This window comes from Melospiza georgiana, unplaced genomic scaffold, assembly GCF_028018845.1.
Source record: "Melospiza georgiana isolate bMelGeo1 unplaced genomic scaffold, bMelGeo1.pri scaffold_29, whole genome shotgun sequence".
NCBI classification, from domain to species: domain Eukaryota; kingdom Metazoa; phylum Chordata; class Aves; order Passeriformes; family Passerellidae; genus Melospiza; species Melospiza georgiana.
This window is the reverse complement of record NW_026652215.1, coordinates 6,704,871-6,731,513: the sequence shown is the minus strand read 5'-3', so window position 1 is coordinate 6,731,513 and position 26,643 is coordinate 6,704,871. Positions and strand designations below refer to the sequence as shown.

Genomic DNA, 26,643 nt, shown 5'->3' with positions numbered 1-26,643 from the left:
GACCATCCTGGAAGCCCTACTAAACACGTTCGAAATGGATTAGTAACTCCTCCAAGGCTGAGACAAAGTGATGACTGATTAATCTGTCTAGCAAGTGTTATCCATACATTATCTCTAGGTTGACTAAAATGTGTTATCCTTAATTCTTCAGCTACCACTACACCAAGCAATATAATAAAAGTAAATCTCATTTTTCTGTTTTTACTTTGACCTTCTTTTTCTTATCAGTTTTTAACCTTGCTGTTCCCGATACCTGAAGACCACACCTTTGTAACCTTCTAATGCAGTTATCTAATGCCTGATTGGGATCTCCTCTTATAGGCCCTACAACAGAATGTTGTGTTAAAGGTACCAGTTTTCTACACCTTACAGAGGCTATATATGATGTACTTTGAGCTTTAACCCTTTTCAAAATACACTGTATCTCCCACCGATAATAGGCCAAGATTTTCTGCTCATGAGATTCATAAAGGTCTAAAGCTGAGGCAGTGTTTAGCCCTGTTTCATTCCGTAGTGCCCACTCCCAATTATGTTCCCAGGTATGTCTATAATTACAGGTGTTACACCATAAATGAAAAAGCGACAACTGATCCACCCAAAAGGTCTTATCACAACCTCCACAACACAGTGCAACCCAAGCAGCACAATTTGGGCTGTGACATTCAAGGCAGTTCTCTTTTGCCAGTCCTTTTATATGGAAAGATGATAATGATTCAATAATGTCAATCAGTTCCCTGGTCGTCCGGCAACGGCGTGTTATGGCCCTGTCGATCGCCTTCGAGTGTCCCTTCAGTTGAAGCAGTAGTGATCTCAGGATCAGGAGCAGCTTCTTCTCCAGACGGTCCTTGTCCTCTTCTGTGAGTTGTTCCACCAATCGCTGCATCAAGAGCAGGTTTAGTCCACTTGGCAGGTACCCACAATGCTCCTGTAGGGGTGGAAATACAAAGATATCCCCTTCCCCAGAACAGGACCTTAGCAGGATCCTTCCATAACCCTGTCTTGGGATCTCGGTATTTTACCCATACTTCTTTTTTCTGTTCACCAATCTCTTGTGGCTTATAGTGTAGTTCTGCTGGGGGTTACCCTACATCTCCAAATACACACAAATGATTAATCACAAATAAACTTTTCAATAATCTTGCCAGGGGGTCAGTTATTCCTCATGCTTGGCTAAATACTTCTTTAAGGTACCATGTGCCCTTTCGATGATGGCCTGCCCCGTTGGGGAATTTGGGATACCTGTAACATGTTCAATTCCCCAATTCCTTAAGAATTTCTCTATCCTTTGGCTGATATAGGCAGAACCGTTATCTGTTTTAATTCTTTTTGGTGTACCCATCACTGCAAAGCAACTGTACAAAGGTCTTTCCACATGTATAGCTCTCTCTCCTGTCTGAGCTGTTGCCCATATATATTTGCTATAAGTATCAACGGACACATGCACATACTTTAGTCTGCCAAAGCTAGGGAGGTGTGTAACGTCCATTTGCCATAATTCATTTGTTTGCAGGCCTCATGGGTTTACTCCTAGGCCTAAACCACTTCCCCCATTATGGTGACTACAAATCGGGCAAGCCCTCACAATAGCTTTTGCTTCTGAGAATGTTATCTTAAATTCTCTGCTTAAGCCTTTTGCATTTTGGTGAAACATTGAGTGGGCATCTCGAGCCAATTGGTGACTTGACAGAGGTGTGCTTTGGGTAATAGTGACCAATCTATCTGCCCTATCATTTCCTTCACCTAAACCAACATCCCATTTGTGACTTCTAATATGAATTACAGCATAAGCATGTTCCCTGGATCTTGTAGCTCTATTTAACTGCAATAATAGCTCATATAGTCTTTGATTTTGCACCTCTTTTATGGAAGCGTCTTCAATTCTTGCTACAACTCCTGCTACATACAGAGAGTCTGTAACAACATTCAAAGGTTCCTTAAATTGTGCCATTGCCCATACCACTGCTAACAGTTCCATGGTTTGTAAGTTGTCCACTGCTTCCACTTGCAGAATATGATGCTTCCATACTCACTTTTCCTGCCAGGTAATTGCAGCAGTTCTTGATTTCCTGCCAGCATCTGTAAATGCAGTAATGGCACCTGAGATAGGAGAATTTTCTCGCTTTGGACGAGTTATCCAGTCCCAGTCCCCTATCCATTGAATCAAATCTGGTCAAAGCTGGTGTGTTTCAATAGGGCAACATGCACCCAAGAGAGCTTCCTGCATTTCCTCTGAATTAGTCAAATACCAGTCCAAGGTATCCTTTTTCATTGGTATCTTGATGGCAGCTGGTTATGCCCCAGCCACCTGCAACATCCTTTCTCTGCCCTTCTTTATCAGATCCGCTAACATTTCAATTTTTTGAAAAAGAGTCTTACTTTGCTGCAGTGGGGGGGAGATCCATTCTAATATCCGTGTTTCCCCTGTTTCTTGTTTGCTTTGCGTAAGTGCTCCCAAAAGATACTGTGGGCCCTTCCAAATGATCAGATCTACGGGTAAGTCTGGATCCCTTCAATGAACATGTCCATGCATAACACAGTCCATGATTTGCTGAATGACCCGCTGTTGTTTGTCAGTAATACACACCGGATGAGTTGGGTCAGTCCCTTTCAACAGTGGACGCAACTCAACGAGCAGTTCATTGGGTATTCCCACCATTGGTTTTAACCACTGTAAATCACCCGAGAATTTTTGAGCGTCATTTAAGGTGGTTATTTTTGTTTTTAATTGCAGCTTTTGAGGTTTGATAATTTGTTCTGTCATAGACCATCCCAGGTATTTCCAGGGAGCAGTTGTTTGGATCTTCTCAGGAGCTACTACTAGAGAATATTGTGCCAGTGTTGCTCTTATTTCCTGGACTTGTTGTTGTGTGAAAGGCATCGGCTGAGCAAACAATACATCATCCATGTAATGATATATCACTGTATTAGGCCATTGTTTCCTAAGAGGTTGCAAAGCTGCACTGACATAAAGCTGACACAAGGTAGGGCTGTTTCGCATGCCCTGCAAAAGAACCGTCCATTCAAACCTCTGATCAGGTGTTTCTTTATTAATCACAGGTAATGTGAAGGCAAACCGTCATATATCCTGCGGGTGGAGGGCAATAGTAAAAAAGCAATCCTTTAGGTCAATAATCAGCAAAGGCCAATCCATCAGGATCATGGCTGGGTTAGGTAATCCAGGTTGTAATGAGCCCATAGGTTCCATTTGTTCATTAACAGCATGCAAATCATGGAGCAGCCTATATTTCCCTTACTTCTTTTTAATTACAAAAATTGGAGTATTCCAGGGGCTGGTAGATAAACGCAAGTGTCCCTGTTGAAGCTGTTCTGAGACGAGCTGATGTGCGTGTTGAAGACTTTCCCCTTTCAAAGGCCATTGCTTAACCCATACCAGGGTGTCAACAATCCAGGTGATGGGAATTGGGAAAGTCCAAGCAATGGCTTTTACTCCAAAGGGTGTTCATTTGTCAAAACCACCCCTAGCTGAGCCATAATATCCCGACCTATAAGACATTGAACAGTAGGTGGTAACTGCACCACTGAAAAAGTCGCCGTCAGCTGCTTCCCATCGATATAAACTTGAAGGGGGGGTGAGCGGCTAGCCAGGGTAAATTCTCCTACCCCGGATACTGCAGTGGCTGCCGGCTGCAAAGGCCAGTGATGAGGCCAGCAGTTAGGACTAATGATGCTGGAATCTGCTCCAGTATCCAGCAGACCTGAAAATGACCTTTTCTGTCCGTTAAATTCTACTTCTACTTTTTTCTTGGGTCTCTCTGCAAGATTTAAAGTTAACAAGGTAAGTCCTCCTGTGGAACCAAAAGCACTGTCTCTCCTCTCTTGAGTTTTTATGGGTTGTATTCCTTTTGTCATTTGCTCAAGCAGTACCAGCTGAGCAATCCTTTGTCCCTTGTTTATTTGAAGAGGAGGAAAAGGGGTGTAAGCCATTACCATAATCTCTCCCGTGTAATCTGCGTCAATAACGCCAGGCAAAACAAACAGTCCTAACATAGATGCAGAAGATCTCCCAAATAGTAGCGCACCCACCGCTTTGTTCTGTATAATAATAGGTCCTTGGACCCTCGTAGGGATTTTTTGCAGGTGCGGAGTCATCAACGTTTCGTCTACTGCGGCTGCCAGGTCCATGCCGAGGCTCCCTGCTGTGGTGGGCTGGAGACTCCCGGCTGCGATGGGTTGGAGGCTGCCTGCTGCGGAGGGTTGGAGGCTCCCTGCTGTGGAGGGTTGGAGGCATGGGGGGGTGTTGTTGCTGCAGCGGCAATTTGTGTCTGGGCGCGGCTGCTGAGAGAATACGCGCTCCTGGAGAAGTTTCCCGACCTCCTTCTACAAGCGCTCGTATTATGGTTGTCCATACGGCATTTCGCACCAGATTTCGACAGCCTGGCATTCCTGGCGTACATGGCCCATGCCTCCGCATCGGTAACATTTCACCCTGCCCCTTTTATTTGATGCTGCAAATGCGGCTGACGCTTGGAGAGGTGCAACAGCGGTTAACACCTGACTCTGAGAGGACTTTGCCTGTTCTTGCAAGCCTATTCCTAACTGTTTAATTGCATCTACCACTAAAGCCTGCTGCCCGGTTGGTATGAGAGCCATCCTCTCTAATGCCTCCTCTATAGTCCAATTTGCACCTAAGGTATTAAGTACGTTCCTAGTAGCAGAATTACAATTTTGAATCGCACACTGTTTGAGGAGGGCCCCGCGCATATATTCTGCTACTCCAGCTCTCTCAATTGCAGCCGCAGCTCTATCAATAAAAGCGCCAAATGATTCCTCTCTGCCTTGCTTAATTCCCATATATACTGGTATCCCTCCTGGTTCCTTTACCCTTTTTATTGCGAGTCTGACTAACCTCATTGCCTCCCGGCACTTCTCCTGACCTATTAAGGCTTGTGCCTCAGTGCGAAGGAAAGGTCCCAGACCCATAAGTTCATTAACAGTGACGCCATGGAGGGGGTCACCCTGCTGCCTTTGAACTGCCACGCACTCGTTAACGAGCGCTTGCCAGTGAGCATTAAACAGCAATTGTTGATGTTGGGTAAAGATTAGTTTAACTATGCCATGGCAATCATTAACGAGAAGGATGCTGGTGTCAAAAATATAATCGAGCATTTGCTTGGCTGGTTCGCTTTTAAATCCAAACTGACTAACAGTAGCTCGCAATTGAGATAACATTTTCCAGTCCAAAGCACTGATTGTCGCCTGTATACTGCCTCTGGCCTGAGGGGTAAAAATAACCGGACAAGCCAGTTCGCTCGCCATGCTTATCAGCTCTTGGTCTCCCTTTTCCATTGCATCCTTGGCCAGGGCAGCCCACGTATCTTGTCTTTCCCTTGCAATCGTCTCCGCTAGATCGTTTTCCAAGCCAGGGACCGACTGACTGCTTTTCGGGAACGGAGTATGCGGTTTTGGCCCCGGCTGCTGCGATACAGTAGATACAGGAGACTCAGAGGTGCTCCATGTAGCTTGTGGCAAAGCAGGCAATAAAGCACCCTGCGGAGCTTGGCTCGTTAAGGGGGACTGGCCCATTAAGGGAGGCGGCGAAGCGGGTAATGCAGCGCTCTGCGGCGCCTGGCTTATAGCCTGGCTCACAGCCTGGCTCGCAGCCTGGCTCGCAGAGGGAGTTGGTGAGGCTGGTAATAAAACCGTCCTTGTAGCGGGGCCAAGAGGAGTTCCCGACTCCGTATCAAACTCCTTGTCTTGATCGTACTCTTTGTTACAATCATGAGCGGCAGTAGCCTGGTGGGCAGCCCTTTTTTCATCCTGAAACTGCAACAGTTCGGTATTAATGACCCGCCATAATTTACCCCACTTTTTAGCAGTTTTATCATCGTCTAACGTAACCTGCCATAATATATCACCAAATTTATGCCATTTCGACAATTCATGAACTGTGTGGGGATTCACAAAAATTCCCCGTTCCAAACCATAAGCCAAAAGACCCGGTAGTTCTTTCTGTAAGTCTATTCCCTTAATTTGCCTTTTTTGCAAGAAAATAATAAAAAGTTCATATGCGGCTTTCCTTTCCATACCTATATAAGTACGCACTTTGCAGCTCCTCAAGGCTTCCAGCCGCACATATCAGCCAGGCCTGTTTATACGGTCGCCTAGGGCACGGCGCGTCTCAGCAGGTTTTCCTCCGCTTTGTTTATTCGCGCTTATTGCCATTCCGGCTGCTTCGGAACCCGAACCAGTCCTCACCTCCTGTGGTGTTCACAATCCCCGAGGTGTTCGCTATCATGGTCGGGTGTCACCATTTGTTGATATGAAGGGAGAACGACCATCCGTTAATGCATCAAACTCAACTTTATTGATCGATCAGTCACTTTAAATAACAGTGTTAACGAACTTCATGAACATTCCAAAATCCAGGTTTGTGATAGGCTAACAGAGAAAACTCTAACCACTCCTTTTGTTTTACAATACTGTTAATTGTTTACACAAAACAAACCCAGTGTTCCCACTGTGATATGAAAGGTTCCCAAAATTTCCACATCTGTTCTCAGGGTGCCATCTTTTCCCAGAGAGGGTGTTTGCTTGTTATGGGAAGACTGCCTCAGAACCTTATTGTTTATAAAGTGATGCCTGAGAGAGTCTAATTGTTTATAGAAATCAGGCTGGGAACTGCTTTTGGAACTGCTTTGCAACTACCTTTTACTTTTCTCTCAATTGTATGCCTTCATGGCCTTTTTCTTTAAACCATGCTTGAACTAAACTCTCCACATACAATAAAAAATAAAATTGCATTTCAGTGGTAATCTTTATTCTAGGAAGAAGTAAGACACCTTCAGCCAGCCAGCCTGCTGCAGGGGCTCTTTTCCTGCAGGAGCTTTGTACCTAGTCACAACCAACATACATAAAACCTTTTCCCTGTTACTTAAGATTTTTGACAAGCTCACGTCTTAGTGTTCTCAGAAAAACTATGAGCACAGTGGGCATCTCTTCAGGTTACCATCTTTGTATGCTTCTGGTGGAACTCCCTCAGTTCTAGAGCAGGGCCTTCTCTCAGCTTCCTGCTGCCCCCGGGCTCTCCTCCCGGCCTGCTGGGCTTTGTTGGGTGGCACAGCCTGTGACAAGGGGCGGCAAGGTGCCTGCAGGCCCCAGCTCTGGGGAAAATGGAGAACGTCCTGCCCGCATCCACCGTGCTGCCAGCTCAGCAGTGCAGCACAGCATGGGCTGACGCTCCCCATTGCTCCCACAGGTGCAGCTGGAACCACAGCACATGTTCCTGATGCCCAGAAGGGCCTTGGAAGGGGTTTCTGTCAGGGAACAGGCTGCTGGCTGGGCTTCCTGGCAGGCCTGCTTGTTTTGGAGCTGATCTTCATCTTATGCTCTGTCCAAATTTGGACTTACGAGAAGACAGTGAGTGTTTAGTTCACCTTTCCCTCAAACAGCTTTTTTTGAAAGTCTACTCTACATAGGAAACATTCCCAGTGAGGCTGCAGTGTAGGTGTGTTATGGTTTAGGCCTGGCAAAGCCAGAGCCCCCATGAGTATACCTTCTACCTGATATCCGCTGTGAGATGTGAGCAGGAGTAAGCAAAGCAGGCTCCTGCTTGAACATAAAGAAAAGTTTATTAACTAAACTACACACAATTACTAAACTACACACACACAAAAAAAAAAAAAAAAAACCACAAGGAGAATGAAAACTACACAGAAACACTTCCCCCTGCTCCTCCAGATCCCAGTACAATTCATTTCCCAAAATTATCCACACTCGGTCTGGTACCACCCTTTAGAAAATCAAATCTTCAGCTTATGAAGAGTAGACGGAGTCCTTCCTTATTCCACGGACTTCTTATCACAATTAGCACCGCCCGGAGTCCTGCTATCTTGTGACATCTCCTTTCCATGCCAAGGTGCTCTCACCACCAGGCACGGGATAAGGCAGAGGCCTGCTTTCAGGGTGGACCATTTAAGGATGCCTTGTCTCGTTTCAAGCAGAGCACACTCTCATCTCTGGGACCTTTGTCCCCCCATTTCTTCTATACCCCCTGGGGCCGAGGGGTCTCAACACCAAACTCTCCTGGCTCCGAGCCTCTGCTTCCCCCTGCAATGCAGCCTCTGTATCACCAGGAAACCGTCCATGGATCTACAACAAAAGAGTCCAGCAAAGTTGCCACTCCATCTTCCCCCATTCCTTCAACATCTCTCTTTCTCTTTGCCAGACCCCCTTACTGGCCTGTTTCTTCCTTCATCTTCCACTCTTTTCCCTTTCCTAGGAAAGGTAATGTTCCGTGAAGTTCTCACTATCCACAAGAGTTAAAAGCTCTCCCAGGCTGCTGGGCTGCTCACAGCCCTCCCCCCCTTCTTCTCCCAGCCGTACAGTAAAAGTTCCAGCACAGGCTGCATTCTCTTCCTCTCCAAAAAAAAGGGGGGGGGGTCAACAGGTCGCTCGATGCTCCCCCACCCTTCCACCGAATCCAGGCCTACCGCAGATGGGCCACGTGGCTTTCCCCTCCCCCAGCCCAGCCAGCAACTGGGCCGGGGGAGGGAGGCCCAACCCTTCACGCCGGAAATCCCAAGAGGGCTCTGAAGGACAAGAGCCCTGCTTTTAACTCCTTGGGTTTGTAGTCTCAAGAGGCGGATCCAATGCCCCACTGGTCAAACCAGGTGCTCATCTTAAAATCCGAACACCCATTGGTAACCACAGCAAAAACAGCATATCCCAGATGTCCCATTTCTGGTCAAGCCACGACAAGGTGTGGTCAGTCCGTGATTGTTTAAAGACCTCTGCTGAGGGTTCTGCTGCTGCCCAGAGCTTTCACTGGCCTCCTAATTGCTGGGCCTTGCCCTGGGGGGCCCGCTGGGGCTGCAACCAGTGCTGGCTCCCACTGAGACTGGCTGGCCAAGAGCAGCCCCAGGGGCACAGGGCAGAGGCAAAGCTCGGTGGGGAGGAGCAAGAGCAGGGACGAGATTGCCCTTGAAAGGCAGAGGCGCTCTGGGGCCCACTCCTGGCCCGGAAGCCTGCCCAGAGCCGTGCCCTGCTGGCCGGGGCCTTGAGGGACAGCTGTGGTGCTGGGCCAAGCTGTGCCAGCAGCTCCAGCCGTGCTGGGGAGCCTTGCCAGCTCTGGGCCTGGCTGTGCAGGAGGGTCCCTGTGTGCCACTGGCGGCTGGGGCCTCAGCCACCTCCTCTCTTCACAGGAGCGCCTCTGCAGCTTCACAAGACCAGCCAAATAACTCAGCCAGGGAGAACTGGACCTGTCATCTCTCATTCCTGTGCCGGTGTCCATTGTCCCTGCCATGGCTGCAACCAGTTTGTTGCTGGGGTCATGCTGTTGCCACCACCACCCAGAACAGGACCCTCTGTCCCTAGTGGGGCTGGCTCTGCTCTAGAGCCAGGCCAGTAGGTGCAGCCCTCCAGACTGGGACGGGCCTGAGTACAGCAACGTCTTTGGGCTTCAGCTCATGTGTCTGTGAGCTACCACCAGCACAGGCTGAGCTGCTTGTCTAGGCACAGCTATAGGTGGGCAGGCAGTGGCCAAGCATGGGGCTCCTGAGACACCATATTTTAGCTTAGTTCTTCATTTTATTAATTAGAAACTTTTAGAAATAGGTAGGGTTTATTTTTTTCCTAATAAAGAAATCATCAAAAATTTGCCCCCCTTTTCCATAGTCGGTAAGGATTTTTCAAAGTAGTTTTAGAATTCAGAATAACTTTGAACATTTTTACACTTCTAGAATCAACTGGACTTGTCATCTTGCATCTCTGTGCCAGTGTCCATTGTCCCTTCCCCACAGCTGCATTAACAGCTTATTGCTGGTGACATGCTGTTGCCTCCACCACCCAGAAGAGGACCCTCTGTCCCCAAAGGTGCCTGCCCTGGTATCCAGCCAGGCCAGGAGGTGCAGCCCTCCTGCCAGGGAAGGGCCTGAGTCCACCAACATCTTTGGCCTTCAGCTCAGGTGTCTGTGTGCTACCACCAGCGCTGGCAGAGCTGCTTGTCTGGGCACAGCCAGGGCTGGGAAGACAGCTGCTGGGCACGGGGCTCCTGAGAAAAAGCAACCCCATTTTGTCTTCATTTTACATAGCAGAAATTGTTCGGGATTTTTACATAGCAGAAAATGTTCAAAATATTCAGAAACAGTTTTTGTAGAAAAAAATCCCTATATATTTCTTCCCTTTTCCCACAGGAGTTCAGGATTTTTCAAAGTAGTTGTAGAATTCTGAAAAAGGTAGAACACTTTACTACTTGCAGAATAAAAACTAAAACTGAATTTAATTGGTGATCTTTACTCTAAGAAGAACTAAGTCATCACAAGGCACCCAGCATACTGGAGAGGCTCTTTTCCCACTGGACATTCTTACTGAGCGACAACAACCAACCTTTTCCCTGGTATTTTTTGGGATTTCTGAGAAGCTCACCTCTCAGACTTCAGAGGCAAACTTTGAGCACAGTGGGAATCTCCTGCTGGGCAGGAGGGTCTCTGTGTGCCAGCTGCAACTGGGAGCTCAGCAACCTCCTGTCTCAACAGGCGTCTGTCTGCAGCTTCACAGGAGCGGCCAAACGCCTCAGTCTGGGACACCTGTACCAGATATTCCCCATCGCCATGCCCATGCCCGATGCCCCTGTCACAGTTGCTTTACCAACTTGTTGCTGTGCAGGTGCTGCCACCACCCAAACAAGGTCCTCTCCCCCTGAAGGCACTGACCCTGATCTCTGGCCCCTACTGAAGGTGGGCAGAGCTCGGCCCAGCATTTCTGTTGCAATAAAGAGATGGAGCTGTCACCCCAATGTCTGGGTGGCAGCAGCAGCAAAGCCCACCTGGCAGCCACACTGGCTCAGCTCCATGCCCAGGAGCAGCCATGGATGCCCACGGTGTGGGCAGGCAGGAGCCAGGCAGGGGCTGTTGTGACCTGCGGCAGGGTCCCCAGGGGTGGGGGAGCCCATGCTGAGCGTCCCTGGGCTGAGGGCACATTTCCTTCCCTGGCATCATCTGGGCCTAGACCTCCTCCAGTGGCAAGCCCAGGAAAAGAGGGAAGGCATCAAGAGCATCTCCATGGACACAGTCTGACCCACAATGTCAGCAGGTGACAATTAAGGTTTTGCTGAGCAATGGACCTGGGATTCACAAAAACAATCAAGGCAGTCCATTTGTACAGATGCGGGCACACTCTGTCCAAAGAACTCTGCTGAGGGTTCTGCTGCTGCCCAGAGCTTTCATTGGCCTCCTAATTGCTGGGCCTTGTCCTGGGGGGCCCGCTGGGGCTGCAGCCAGTGCTGGCTCCCACTGAGGCTGCCTGGCCAAGAGCAGCCCCAGGGGCACAGGGCAGAGGAAAAGCATGGTGGGGAGGAGCAAGAGCAGGGACGAGATTGCCCTTGAAAGGCAGAGGCGCTCTGGGGCCTGCTCCTGGCCAGGGAGCCTGCCCAGAGCCGTGCCCTGCTGGCCGGGGCCTTGAGGTGCAGCTGTGCAGCTGGGCCAAGCTGTGCCAGCAGCTCCAGCCGTGCTGGGGAGCCTTGCCAGCTCTGGGCCCTGCTGTGCAGGAGGGTCCCTGTGTGCCACTGGCAGCTGGGGCCTCAGCCACCCCCTCTTTCCACAGTTCCACCTCTGGAGAAGAGTTGTAAGACAGTGGCTGCACCTCACACCCAAACAGCAGGAGCAGCTCCTCCAGCAGTTAGAAGGGCCTGCGCAGCCCTGTCAAGAGTTCTGAGAAGAAGACTGCAGAACAGCGATCAACAAGGAAATCTCCTATTCTCCTGGAGACCCCACTGCCACCTGCTCTCCTCATGTATATCCCCAAGCTACTTTCTTCTCTTTTTTGATCCTCCTCTGTCCCGTCCCGACTACTTCTATAGACCCCAGGAGCAGCCCAGCACCATCCAGCCCCTCCTGAGCCCAACATGTCCCTTCCTCTGCCCCTGAGCCCCCTGGCCCTGCCATCTAAACAACACTGAAGTTAACCCTGCTCTCTGCCAGGCTAGGTGATGGCCCTTTCTTTTGTTGCACTAAAGGGAAGGTGCCGTCACCCCAGTGTTTGTTGTAGCAGCAGCAAAGCCCAGCTGGCAGCAGCACTGGCTGAGCTCCATGGCCAGGAGCAGCCATGGATGCCCACGGTGTGGGCAGGCAGGAGCCAGGCAGGGGCTGCTGGGACCAGAGGTGGGGTCCCGAGGGCTGGGGGAGCCCAGGGGGCAGGAAGCAGCATGGAGCTCCTGAGAAAAAGCAACCCCATTTTCTTAATTTTTCACTTTTAAATATTAGAAATTTGTAGAAATATTTCAAAATCGTTTTCTGTAGAGAGACACCTCCAAATATTTCTTCCCAATTCCTATAGTACTTAAAGATTTTTCTAAGTAGCTTTAGAATCCAAAAAAATGAACTCATTTTGTCTTCACTTTTCATTTTTAGAAATATTTAGAAATATCTCTTGTAGAGAGAAATCCCCATATGTTTCATTCCTTTTTCCACAACACATCTGTATTTTTGAAACTGGTTTTAGAGTTCTGGAAAATATTTTCCCCTCATACAATAAAAAATAAAATTGCATTTCAGTGTTAATCTTTATTCTAGGAAGAAGTAAGACACCTTCAGCCAGCCAGCCTGCTGCAGAGGCTCTTTTCCCGCAGGAGCTTTGTACCTAGTCACAACCAACATACATAAAACCCTTTCCCAGATATTTCCTGGGATTTTTGACAAGCTCCCGTCTTAGTCTTCTCAGACAAACTTTGAGCACAGAGGGAATCTCTTCAAGTTACCATCTTTGTTTGCTTCTGGTGGAACTCCCTCAGTTCTAGAGCAGGGCCTTCTCTCAGCTTCCTGCTGGCCCCAGGCTCTCCTCCCGGCCTGCTGGGCTTTGTTGGGTGGCACAGCCTGTGCCAAGGGGCGGCAAGGTGCCTGCAGGCCCCAGCTCTGGGAGAAACGGAGAACGTCCTGCCCGCATCCACCGTGCTGCCAGCTCAGCAGTGCAGCACAGCATGGGCTGACGCTCCCCATTGCTCCCACAGGTGCAGCTGGAACCACAGCACATGTTCCTGATGCCCAGAAGGTCCTTGGACAGGGTTTCTATCAGGGAACAGGCTGCTGGCTGGGGTTCCCAGCAGGCCTGCTTGTTTTGGAGCTTATCTTCATCTTAGGCTCTGTCCGAATTTGGACATACTTGAAGACAGTGAGTGTTTAGTTCACCTTTCCCTCAAACAGCTTTTTTTGAAAGTCTACTCTACATAGGAAACATTCCCAGTGAGGTTGCAGTGTAGGTGTGGCCGGTTCATGATTGTCCAAAGAACTCTGCTGAGGGTTCTGCTGCTGCCCAGAGCTTTCATCGGCCTCCTAATTGCTGGGCCTTGTCCTGGGGGGCCCACTGGGGCTGCAGCCAGTGCTGGCTCCCACTGAGGCTGCCTGGCCAAGAGCAGCCCCTGGGGCACAGGGCAGAGGCAAAGCATGGTGGGGAGGAGAAAGAGCAGGGACGAGATTGCCCTTGAACGGTAGGGGAAGGGAGAATGTTGCTTATCGGAGGGAGCCCCAAAGAGTGGCTGGAAGAGGTGCTGGCTGATCCAGGACCACCGAGGAGCGGAGGGAGGGCGTATCGGCTGACGGAGTGTCCCGAGGAGCGGCTGGGGAGAGTGGGGGTGTGCATTGGCGGGGAGGAGCGGCCGGAGCGCTTGCACGGTCCGGTGGTGGGGAGGCCGGCGGGGCTGTCGAAGCAGGCTCAGCCCGGCCGGTGGGCACAGCTAACCCCGCCCGCCCGCAGGACCACGGTGCAGTTCCTGTTCGAGGCGGACCAGCACGGGCTGCTGAAGCTGGACACACTGATCCCGAACGCGCTGCCTGCACAATGGCAGCGCAAGGCCAAGGAGAGCGGCCCCGGGCCCAGCCCCGTCAGCGTGTCGCCCGTGAAGCCGGCCAATCGCTCCCACAGCTCCAGCAAGACGCCGTCCACGACAGCCGGTGAGCACCGGCCACCGGCGGCAGAGGTTGAGTGCGGGAGCCTGGCCCAGGCTGCTTGTCCGTAGCCATGGGGCTCTGGGCTCCTTGCCACGCTGCCCTACCGGCTGCTGCTCAGGCAGGAGGAGGTGGGCTGTGCTCCTGACAGCCACCCACCTCCTTGCCAGAATGAGGGGCAGAGCTCTGAGCACTGGGGCTGGCGAGCTGCTGTTCACCCAGCTGAGCCTTGCTGGCACAGCTGTATGCTAGGATGAGTGTGGGCAGGACTGTCAGCTGACAGCTTTACATCCTGTGAGCGTTTCTGTATCTTCCCCTTATCTCTGGACTCTGGAATTGTTGCACTAGACCCAAGGAGTTGCTCCACACAGTCCCTACCCAACTTGGTGGCAGGGAGGAAAATATAAGTTAGTTGGGACTGGGTGGCATGAGACCTCAGAGTCCTACTTGTCTGGTGGGTGTGATGTGGAAGAGTGTCGGGTTTGCTCCCATGAAAGCTCTAATACAGGCTGTTAAATATCTGTAAGACAATATTTTCATATGTGAATGCAGGTAAATCTGGATCCAAAATTCAAAGTACCCCCACAAAGGCTGGGGGGGACCGCTACATTCCCAACCGCAGCACTCTGCAGATGGAGATGGCAAATTTCCTCTTAACTAAAGAGAATGACCCTGCTGAGGATTCCCCTACCAAGAAGGTGAGCATGTTGCTAAGTTACAATTACTTCAACAACCGCTACTCCTTCCTGCCCCTTTACAGAGCAGTGAACAATAGGTTCTATCAAGTGGGCACACGGGACTGACAAGTCCCAGCCATCACTACTTGCAGCTCTGGGCTTCAGGAGCCTAGGATGAGACTGAAGCTGTAGAGACTGCCATGCACTCTAAGCCTATGCTGCTTCTGGTAGCAAAATTTAGCTTTTGACTAATGAGGCTTTAAAATGTAGCAGGCAACACAAACACAAAGCTGTGAGCCTATGCAAAGTGAAACTGCTGGTGGTAGCTATTCTAGGACAATGTCTCCACAGGGAACACTTCTGGAATGTTTTACACTGTGTTCTGAAATCTGTTTGTGAAGCATCTGGTCGCTTTGTGGCTGTGGCTTTTCCCACTGGCAATGACACTGAATTTGCCATTGTGTGAAAATGTGAGCAGGACGATGTATGAAAGTGTGAGGAAAAACTGCTTTGACCTGACTCTGTGTGACTGACCCTTGCAGCACAGGCAAACATCTTCAGATTCTGAGAGAAGGAGGCTTAGGTGTCTGTTTAAATTGCAGTGTGGGAATTGTTTTCAATGCATTGTACTGAGGGTGATTTGTCTCTGTAGGAGCAACAGAAAGCCTGGGCAGTGAATCTGAATGGTTTTGATGTAGAAGAGGCAAAGATCCTCCACCTCAGAGGAAAACCACAGAATGCTCCAGAAGGTATGATACAGGCTCTGTGTGAGCTGAATCAGCAGGAGAGATCAGGTCAGGAGAACAGCAACACAGAGGCTCTGTGTGTGGTCACAGGAGAAATCAACTGGTTTCTGAGAGCTGTACAGGCTGGAGTCTCCTTTCTTATGGTTCCTGAGGTCGAGGGAGGGCATAACAGTTACAGTGAATTTATTTAGGAGAGGTGCTATGACTGCCAGCTGGTCACCTGTTACAGGGCTTGCAAGGGTCTTCAGGGTGGAGAGAGAGATGAGAATCTTGACCTCATGTTCAGAAGGCTTGATTTATTATTTTATGATATATATTACATTATTACTATACTAAAAGAAATAGAAGGAAAGTTTTCAGAAGCTAGCTAAGCTAAGAATAGAAAAAGAATGAATAAACAAAGGGCTGTGTCTCAGCAGAGAGCGAGACCTAGCTCTGCCTTGAGTGGTCAGTAAATCCAAACATCCACCCGAGACCAATCACACATCCACCTGTTGCATTCCACAGCAGCAGATAACCATTGTTTACATTTTGTTGCTGAGGCCACAGCTTCTCAGAAGGGGGGAAAATCCTAAAGAAAGGATTTTTATGAAAAGATGTCGGTGACATTTCACCTGTACTGCAGGTTCCAAACCTTCATGAAGTCTGTAAGAGCATCAAACCCTCTGCTGTGCACTTTCTAGCTTAAACTGCAACTAAATATAATGGGATTCAAAAACCCAAGTGTTTGTCAAATTTGTTTCCATGAATGAGGAAATTGTATGAATGAGCTCACCCCTGTTCAGCAGTTCGTACTGGCAGTGATTTTAGTGCACTGCAGGCTTGTGAGTGTTTCTCTTAGGACTTTATTTTCACTCCAAGGGATTCCTAGTTGGGTGAGCAGCACTCAGCTGGGAGGAAACTAACTCAGGTTAACAAACCTGTTCCCCTGCACAGGCTGTCAGAATAACCTGAAAGTGCTCTACAGTCAGAAAATGGCACCTGGATCCAGCAGGAAGAATAGCAGAAATATTCCCTCAAAGCCAGAACGAGTCTTGGATGCACCAGAGATGTTCAACGACTACTGTAAGTAGGCTACAGGGTTGAGTGCTGGGCATCCAGAACATTTTGCACTGGATTGCTGTTCCTAGGACAGTGTAACTGGGCTATCTGTATTATTTTGTGTACCCAGGCTAGCACAGACCCCTTCTGGAGTGTCCCTGTGTGGCCTTACAGGGACAGTGGTCTAGGGCACTGTGTAGGTGCCTTGGAGCAGGGTACCTGGCCCCAGCAGCTGGGCATAGTGACACTCAGAAGGCTGCCCCTCACCTGTACGTGTGTGTGTGCACATGTGCACCCACACCTGCTGCATCAGCACGGGTGAGGGGCAGGGCTCTCTAGCCAAGCATGGTGCATTTGTCTTTCAAAGTGTAGATCTGAATCTCATAGACTGGAGCTCCCAGAACTTCCTGGCAGTGGCTCTGGACAACACTGTTTATCTGTGGAATCACGCTACTAGGGAGATTATCCCACTGCTGCAGATGGAGCATCCAGATGTTTACATTTCCTCTGTGTCATGGATTAAAGAAGGAGACTACCTTGCTGTTGGCACAAGTAGTGCTGAGGTTCAGGTGAATGCAGGAGTAAAACTAGAGACATTTTCAAGGAATTGACAGAACTGTGGGGCCTGGGGACAAAACCTTGGTTGGCAGAGGAAGGATGCAATGCACCTGACTTGTCTTCCCTGGTGTGGGGTGGAACTGCCCAGTGTACAAGGTGGGGTTTGGTTTGGGGGTTTTCTGATAAGCAGCATTACCTTCTGTGCTATAGTCATGAGATACATATTTGCTCTGTTCCCTTACTGAGAAAGCTGAGAGAGCCTATGCAGTGAGGTTCCTAGGGTATAGAAACAGGATTGGGTTTCTTCTGAAGAACTTTTTGCTTTGCCTTTCCAGCTATTGTTGCATTTATATTGTTGTATATCATATTTCTAGGGTCTCATACCTTCTGGGTGGTTTTCTCACAGCAGCTCTTCACAGCAGTGTTGTTGCTTCTCAGCCAGGGCTCCTCTCCAGCTCTCCCTGAATGCCTCACCCCCTTTTATCCCAGCCACCTCCACGGGCTGCAGCTGCTGCCCAATCAAGAACATTGCAACTGCAGCCCATTTACAATAACTAGAATCAGGGCAAGGTTTACTTATACAATACAGAGATCTTTTACTGCAATACATATATTTACTCAGGCCCCTATAAGCTATGGGACGTTGAGCAGCAGAAACGTCTCTGAACCATGACCAGCCATTGTGGCCGTGTGGGAACCCTCAGCTGGAACAGCTGCATCCTCTCCAGGTAAAGCAGTGGGTCAAGGGCAGTTTCCAGTTGTTGCAAACTCCTATCCATCAATCTATGTGTGGCATGGGTTAGGGATGGCAGAGAGAAGTTTGTCCTGGCTTGGGATTCTTACTCAGCCTTATCTGTTGGGGCTGTGAGGAGAAGGCCTCTTTCCTGTATTGCAATTTGTACTGAAGTTGTAAAGAGCTTGTGTGGGTGTTTCACTCATACCAACAGACCTGTGTTGCTGGTAACACTGGTTGAAACCCAGTGGCAGGTATAGCAGTCTTGCAACAACAAAAATGGATTTGGGTGAAAATGTGCAGCCTGACCCTGCAAGCCTTCTCTTCTCTCTGCAGTGGTGCACGGACTGGGCACATCCATCACCACGATGTCCGAGTGGCTGAGCATCACGTGGCCAGCCTTGCTGGCCACACACACGAGGTATGCGGACTCAGATGGTCTCTGTATGGCTGCTACCTGGCCAGTGGTGGCAATGACAATCTGGCGAACATCTGGCCATGCACCCAAGGTGGGGGTGGCAACTTTGCTCCTGTACAGACCTTCACTCAGCACCAGGGTGCTGTCAAAGTGAGCACAGAGCTGCCACGGGCAGATATGTGTGTGCAAGGCAGGTATGCAGCACTGGCTGGGTGCAGGTTGTCTCTTGTATGTTTTAAAATGAACTCTCCTCTCTCAGGCTGTGGCGTGGTGCCCATGGCAGATGAATGTTCTATCCACTGGAGGTGGCACTAGAGACAGACATATCCGCATCTGGAACGTGTGTTCTGGCGCCTGCCTCAGTGCTGTTGATACCCGTTCCCAGGTGAGAGATGAACATCAGCTTGGAGACAAACACCTTCTGGCAGCACACCTACACAGAGCTGCTGGCTCCTCAGGCCCAGATGCACAGGGAAGGAGGGGGACCATGCTCGCCTTCGAGTGGTGAGCATCAGCACATGCACCTTGTCTCACCTGTGTTACTGCCTCTTTGCAGGTGACTTCTATCCTATGGTCCACAAACTATAAGCAGCTCATTTCAGCCCATGGCTTTGCACAGAATCAGCTGGGTTTATGGAAGTATCCAATAATGACCAAGGTTGCAGAGCTGCAAGGTAGGTGGATGTTATCTTGTTGTTGCATTTCTAAAGTCCCATACTGTCACAATCATATTTCTAAAGTCTCGTACCTTCTCGGTGATACTTCTTGGGGGCAGTTCTTCACAGCTCTGACTTCTTCTCCTGCTTGTTGCTCCTTCTTCGTCAGGGCTCCTTGTCAGCTCAGCTTGACTGGCCAAGCTCAGCCCCTTTTATCCCAGTTATCTTCACAAGCTACAGATGCAGCCCAATTAAGGACATTGCAGCTGCAGCCCATCAAAAACAACCAGGGCTTATCAGGGCAAGGCCTATATACAGATATTCAATATACAATACAGAACAGGACAAAATGAAATTGCTAGACAGGAACTGATGCATCAGAAATTAGGTGTATAATTTCTGATACATCTGCATGCATTTGCAAACAAAAACAGAAAAAGAAGGGCAGAGATAATAAGGAACGAAGATTTTAAAATTGCACTGTGCAGAAGAGACACACGAACCACCAGTGTGAACACAGCTGGGAGATTCAGCTTGGAGATGGATTAGAGTGGAATCCATTCACTGAAGGTCTCTGGTGCACATGAGTGCAAAGACTGAGGAGAAAAGGAAAAAAGTTCAATTTCTGAAAGCTATTTAGATTGCTGGAAGCATTGTCTAGAGATCTAAAAATCTAAAGCCTCAGAGAATCTGAACCTAAAACATCCCCAAATGGACTGATAAGGTATGATGTGCACATTTCTGGTGTTTTCAGAGTCAATGAAATTGACAATGAGTGTCTGGAAATTAGGAATGCCCACCCAGATTTTATCTCCATTACTTTAAGAATGCCTTAATAAGGCACTTCAGGAACTGAACACTGACATTCTCACCCTGCTCTATTTACTTTACATTTGAATACAGGCTGGTAGAAGGAGAAATTGGGCTTTAATTTCTCCCCAAATTACCTGTTGCACTTTCAGGTTAGGAGTAGATGTAAAATTCAGCTAAACACTCTCTCTATCCGTGAATATTCCACTAGTGAACTGACATACAGAACATCCTTTTTCTCTTTTGTACCTTCCTAAATGGTGCCAAATGAACAAGACACTTCCATAAATCTCACAGAAAATCACCAAAATTGTTGAAATTAACTCTCAATTCCACAGTGAAAGCTTCTGAGAAAAGGCTTGACAGGATCACTGAACAAACTGAAACTTGGAGGAGAAACAGCATTTCAGCACTGATCAAGGGGAAAGAAAAAGAAATGCTGTAGAAATTCCAAGTGGAACGTAGGGAGAAAGACAGGAAGCAGAGAAAGAACAAGACCCTGTCAGATGACCTGTGCAAGGTAACTTTGTGCCCCAGCACTGTTAGAGGACATTCCCTGTCATTGGTGCAAGCAGCTGGAGACATAAATGCTGATTGATTTGGGGGCCACAGTCTTGATAGGTGCAGAGGTGGTTCAATAACCTGACATGAGGGAGTTCCCTCAGAGCAACTGGGATGCCAGAAAGAAGTGAACAGCTCACCACAGCCTGGCCCGCTTGGCTGCTTTTCCTTCTGACCCTCCTGGGGAGGCTCTGACATTTCCTCTGCCCTGATGGAAGCGCAGCTGCTGCCAAGGGAAACGTCCCCACCCTCACTCACTGTTCCCTTTGCTTGCCAGATGTCCCATCTGCTGTCCCTGTCCAGGAGAGCTGCTCTGTGTTATGAACAAAAATTCGGTTAATGTTTTTTTTATGAGAAAAAGTTTCAAAAAGGCAGCCAGGCCACTGGCCCTGCCCAAGTTCTGTGTGTTTTGTTATTGTAATTACGGGTCGTTGAGGCTAATCGCTCCTTTTGTATCAGCAGAGCCTTGCCCGAGGCTAAGTTGTACCTTTCTCATAGTGAAGACACCTGAGAAGGTGGGGGTGTTATGCAAAGTGACTCCAAGACCAATGCAGCATGGTCCTCTACTGTACTGAGAAGACCCCCAAAACAACGAGCCAAATGAGAGTTGAGAGACTGGAGTGATGTCTGGATGTGAGGAGCAGGGCGCTGGGCCTGCAGAGATGCGGGAAACCTTCGGCGTTCCTCACCCTGTCCTCGAGATCCCCCGGGCCAGGACTGGGAGGTCTGGGAGACCCAGACCGAGGTAACATCTTATGGGATCAAGCCCTGAAGGCTCCCAAGAGGATCTGATCCCCAGCTCTGCCCCTGGTGGATAAAGCTGCGCATATCCTCCTCCTCTGAGTCGCCTTGGGAGAGACGACGGACGCTGCAGACCGTCGAGCCGCCCAGTCCTGAGCTGATCACTTTTAATAAAGGCATTAAAAAGGAGAAGTCTCCTGGCCCCCTTTTTTTGTTTATTTCATCTTGGGACTCGTCCGGGATAGCCACGCCGCAAGAGGACTCAGGACTGGCCATCTTGGATCTTCAGAGGACAGCTGGCTACCAGGACCAGAGGGACCAGCTCAGGACAGCAACGCAGAGGAGCACCGGAGCACTGGACTGGTGAGAAATCCGGTGGCAGGAGTGGGAGACGTGCGCATGTGTGTGTGAGTGAGACGAGGGCCGGCAGCCGGACCTTTGAAGCGAGAGTGGACCCCTAAGTACTGCGGTTCCGTCTTTTCACGAGAAAAGCGGCCAGGAACAGGGGGACATGAGTGGAATTAGTGTGAGTGAAGTCGTCTCCCAAGGGGGAATAAAGGGACCCCCCACTCCGGGCGTGCGGAGTGAATTACTGTGTATGAGTGGCACGCACCCCAAAGTCCTGACAAAGGGAGGTCAGGCACATTTGTAAGTCTCGAGAAGGATTCGAGTAAGATTTGTCAGTCCCGAGAAGGATTCGGGTGTTTCACAAGCCCTGCAGGCAAAGTAAGTCCTGACAAAGGAGTCAGGCACAAACCCCAGCGAAGGAGGCTGCGGTTTGCTTTTAAGTCCTGATACGGTGAAGCCTAAAAATTGGCAGGTTAGGCAAACTAAAAATCAGGCAGTTGTTTTTCCTGACTGAGGGTGTCAGGCACGACCCGGATTCTTAGGCCGTGGCTTCGTGTGTTTAAGTCCCGATAGATGTAAGACCTGACGCTGGGAAGTTGGGCAATCAAGAGACTGGGCAGTTGTTTCACTATAAAGTCCTGAGCATCAGGCAGAAATTTGAAGTTCAGTGGAGGAGGCTGGAGCTCCTCAAAGAAGGTTTTTTTTGAAATTCCCAGTAAGTAGAGGCACCTTCGGGACTTTTTTAATTGAGACTTGAAAAATGGGATGTTGTAGTAGTAAAAAGACTGGCAAGAGACCGAGGCATATACATCCCACTAGTCCCTTAGGAGAACTGTTAGTAAAATGGGATTCTATAGAGGCTACGGAGAAATTAGATAAAGTGAAAATGATCCATTATTGTATGGAAGTCTGGCCAGAATTAGAGGTGCAAGGAGGATGGCCTTGGTGTGGGACAAAGGATAAGTGGATGTGCCAACAATTAAATAATTATCTGACAGCTCGAGGGGATACTGATCCTGAGCAATTATTGTATGTAGCTTGCTGGGTAAAGAGCGCTGTTGAGGATGAAGGGGTGCGAATTTGTAAGGTACAGAGGAATGAAGGAGGGGATGATAGGACTAGTAAAAGATGGAACCCCCTGGATTATTTGCCTCCTTCTGCCCCTCCACTTTATAATCCTCTTCTTCAAGCACCTCAAATGGCAGGTCCGGTTCCTCCCCCGGCTGCCATCTCATTACCACCTGCTCAAATTCCTCCTTCTACCTCTTCAGCTTCCGCTATGATAAACCCAGTATCTCCTCCAGTTCCTTCTGCATCACCACAAGCGCCTACTCCACCTGCTGCATTCTCCACCCCTTCTCCAGCTCAGCTTAATATCCACTCAGGCTCTTCTCCCCCTCCTATTGCTGTCCCTTTACCTCCTCCAAGTTGGGACACAAATGCCTCCTCGCCCGATAAACAGCTATCAGCAAATACACCTGCTGATGGGCAGAACATTCAGGGTAACCCAGAGAACCCTCAAAGTAGTTTGGCATCTGAAGATGGGCCATACTGTAGCACCAGATCCAAGACCTCCAAGGCAGAGAGACTCTTTCCCCTCAGAGAGGTTCCTATGGGAGGATTAGTGGGAGGTGTTGGCTTTGTGAATGCTCCCCTAACTGCTTCTGAGGTGAGAGGATTCAAGAAAGAGTTGGGGCATTAAGTTGAGGACCCGGTGGGCATAGCCAACCAAGTGGATCAATTTCTAGGTCCAAATATCTACACTTGGGGGGAGATGAATTCCATCCTGAGTATATTATTTTCCCCAGAAGAGGTCCAGATGATAAGGGCGGCTGGCATAAAAATTTGGGAGAAAGATAACAGTCCAGGACCCCAGGTGCCAACAGGCGAACAGAAATTGCCACTAACGGATCCCAGCTGGAACCCTAACCAGGAAGAGGGGAGGAAGGCCATGAGGGAATATAGGTCTTTGATAATACGGGGGATCAAAGAGTCAGTTCCCAAAGGAACTAACACCCAATTGGCATTTGAGGGTGCACAAGAGAAGGATGAAGCTCCTGCTGCCTGGCTTAATCGCCTAAGGCGGAACTTTCAGTTGTACTCTAGAATAGACCCAGACACCCCAGAAGGTCAAATGCTGCTAAAAGTCCAATTTGTTACCAAATCTTGGCCTGATATAAGGAGAAAACTGGAAAAGATGGAAGATTGGCAAGGGAAGGACATAAATGAGTTATTAAAAGAGGCATTGAAGGCGTATTTAAGGAGGGAGGAAGATAAAGCAAGGGCCAAGGCTAAGATCATGGTTGCTGTAGCTAGAGAAAGTGCAGGGTGGGCGGGTCCACCACCAGGAGGAGGCAAGAATAGGCCAGTACTGTCAGGTGCAAGAGGGATGGAGACACCTCAAGTCCCTTTGAGGTAACGACATTGCTCTTACTGTGGAAAGGCAGGACACGTCAGGAGGTTTTGTAGAAAGCTCAGTCTCGATGTGGCAATAGCCAGGGAACAAGATAATTTAGGGAAGATCCTTAAAGGTGACAATTAGAGGGTCAGGGGCTTTACATTATAGGGGACCCGATGTAACATCTAGAAGAGCCCTTGGTAAACTTTGAAGTGGAACCCTTAAATGAAGAATTAGAATTTTTGAGTAGATACAGGAGCAGATAAGTCCTGTCTCAACAAAGTACTAAAAAGTATAGTATAGTACAGTATAGTATAGTATAGTATAGTATAGTATAGTATAGTATAGTATAGTATAGTATAGTATAGTATAGTATAGTGAAAGACATCTGAAGTTAGAAAAAACAGCTAGGTAGAAAGGATATCCAATAGCACCAAAACTGGCCAGTAATACTTAACTTGTAATAAGTGATGTGGAAGTAAAAGGTACCTTATTGTTGTCTTGTTGTGTGCATGAGAGTGAGTCACAAGCAAAGTCAGCCTCAACTTCCCAGGCAGGTGGGAAGGGGGCAGTGGAAGTGTGTGTGTGTGTGACCTGCAAACCAGGCTTGTGTCCCCCGGGCGGGTGGGGGCTGTGGCTGAAATGTGTGTGTGTGTGACCTGCAAACCAGACTAGTGCTCCCCAGATGTGTGAGGGAGCCGTAGCTGTAAGAGCGTGAGTGACACGCAGACAGCCTCACAGGTGAATGTGCACCAGAGGCAACCAGAGTCAGGGCCCTTCCAAGAGGCCCAGAGATGCTGAAACCTGTGGGCCAACCCCAAGGTGAGGGGAGCCACAGTGATTATCCAGCAATAATGATCCAGTTTGTGTCTTGAGGGTGTGAAGGAATGTGTGAGAATGAATATAGACATATTAGAATAGAGGTAATGTAGATTGTGCATTACAAGTTTTACCACATCTCCTTACAGGGAAGTGTACTGTGTAGAAGAATGGTGTAAAAGAAAAAATATTTAAGTGTAAGGGGTTGAAAGAAGTATTTAAGCTGTAAGTGAAAGTAAGAAACAGAAGCAAGAGATAAATAGATAACATCTTGAAAAATAGAACAGAAAACCAGTGGCTTAAATACACAGAAGAATAGGGGAATAAAAATACTTTGGGAGTTAAGTTAGCTGAGAAATACAACTCCTTGCAAAATACAGGGTATGTAGAAGTTGATGAGAGAAACATGCAAGCTATGGAAAAAGAGAAATTAACCAATAATATTAAACAGAGAAACTGAGTTTTGATAAAATCATTAAATAGCAGACCAATAAAGCCTGTGTTTGAAAGTCCGTTTCAGGTACTCTTCCTTACTAATTTGATGGTGCAGACCAAAAGAAAAAGGTTGGACTCACATCACTCTCACCCCCTGGCATTGGACCAGGATTCAACATCAGGTTTTCCTCCCCCTGGCATTCTAGCATTGGACCGGACTCCACCCCTTTCTCCTTCTGGCATTGGGCCAGAGTCCCAGTTTTTCCCTCTGGCATTGGGCCAGAGTCCACACCACTCCCACCTCCGGGCACTGGATAAGGATTCATCCACATCACAAGTTAATTCACCTGAGTATACTGTGATTGAAAGTTGACTCTCAGAAGGAAGAGTCAAAAAGACTGAACTTTGTGGGAAAAAATTGGTATCAAGAGTTCTAACATTGATTAAAATGTTTCAAGACTGTTCTGTGTAAACTATGTTGGTAAAAAGTTTAAGACTGTAAATAAGTAATTCTGGTTAAGTTCCCCAATTTAATTCTAAAGACTCCAGGTTAATCCTCTACAGAACACTCCCCTAGGAGAAACCAAAATTGGCAGGGAACAGACCAAGAGAGGTTTAACCAGAGAAGTGGGTGTAAGGGACTCTGAAGAGCTTGGAAGCTTCTTCTCAGTAAAATTCCCCAAGAGGCAAGGCCGGGTGGGCAGGCTGTGAAAGATGACCCATACCAGACGCTTGGGAAGGGTAGTGCTGATGGCTCTGATTGCTGGTGGTGCTCAGGGGAGCCCAGCTGAGCCGTGCAGTGAGTGCTACCAACCCCTCTGTGAGGAGGAAGTGAGCTCCAGGTCGAGAGTCCACATCAGTTCTAACCCTGATTGTGTTAACCTCTTCCAATTGGTCCAATATCAGAAAAATAAGATAATGTATTGGATAGCACACAATACTGCCACTTTTAGGCAGCCACTCCTAGGAGAGTGCCCTATAGGAGAAGCCTGGTTGTGTTTTGAATGTGATGCTGCTGAAACAAGCTCAGCAGATCTAGTAAAAAGAAAAGAAATGATGAAAATGGTAATAATTGTTTGTAACAAGTATTTAGCAGTGGAGTATTCAGTCACCCAGTGGATCCCAAGAGATCCAAACAAATTAGAGTCTGTTGAGAAAAAAGAAAGAGACAAGTGTACTCACCATGAAGTTTATGAATGTTATGAGTGTACTGAAAAAGAGATAAACCCCTTTTGGAACACATTTCAAGGGAGCTCTAAACCCCTAGGTTTGATCTCTGATACCGCAACACACACCAAATTGTCAGGAGACTGGTCTGGCAGCTGCATTGCTAGAGTGATAAAACCAATTTTCTTCTTATTACCCAAAGAAACTGGATCGAGTTTGGGAGTTCCTATATATAATGTTTTGGGAGAAATTAAACAGAACAGGGAAAGTGAAATAGAAATTGAGAAAATCCAAAATTGTAAAAGCCAAGTTCAGATCCCAATATCTGTGTTAAACAAAGTAATCCGGCTCCAGGCAGTATTAAAAATAAAGAATTCAATTATTAGGAACCAAAGGAAATAAAAAGATTAGCATGTGTAAATAATCGAGATCAAACTCCTACACTTGATCCCAGTGGGTGGGAGAACCTGGAGATTTTCAGAAAAGATGTATGGGAAAAGGTAGTTTTTCTCGCTGTGTGTATACTTGGAAGATTGCTCTTTTTACTATGTTTATTCATCTGTTTCAGTAAAATAGTATTTGCTGTGCAGACCAACCTAAAGAAACCAAGGAAAGTAACAAGGTTAAGTAACCATGATTA

At 48.3% G+C, this 26,643-nt stretch overlaps 2 pseudogenes; one reads left to right on the top strand and one right to left on the bottom strand.

Moving 5' to 3' along the window:
* Window positions 1-26,643, bottom strand: part of LOC131096410 (zinc finger protein 208-like) — a 1,316,393-nt pseudogene that overhangs the window by 1,086,479 nt on the left and 203,271 nt on the right.
* On the top strand, window positions 13,454-19,691 carry LOC131096317 (cell division cycle protein 20 homolog; annotated as a pseudogene).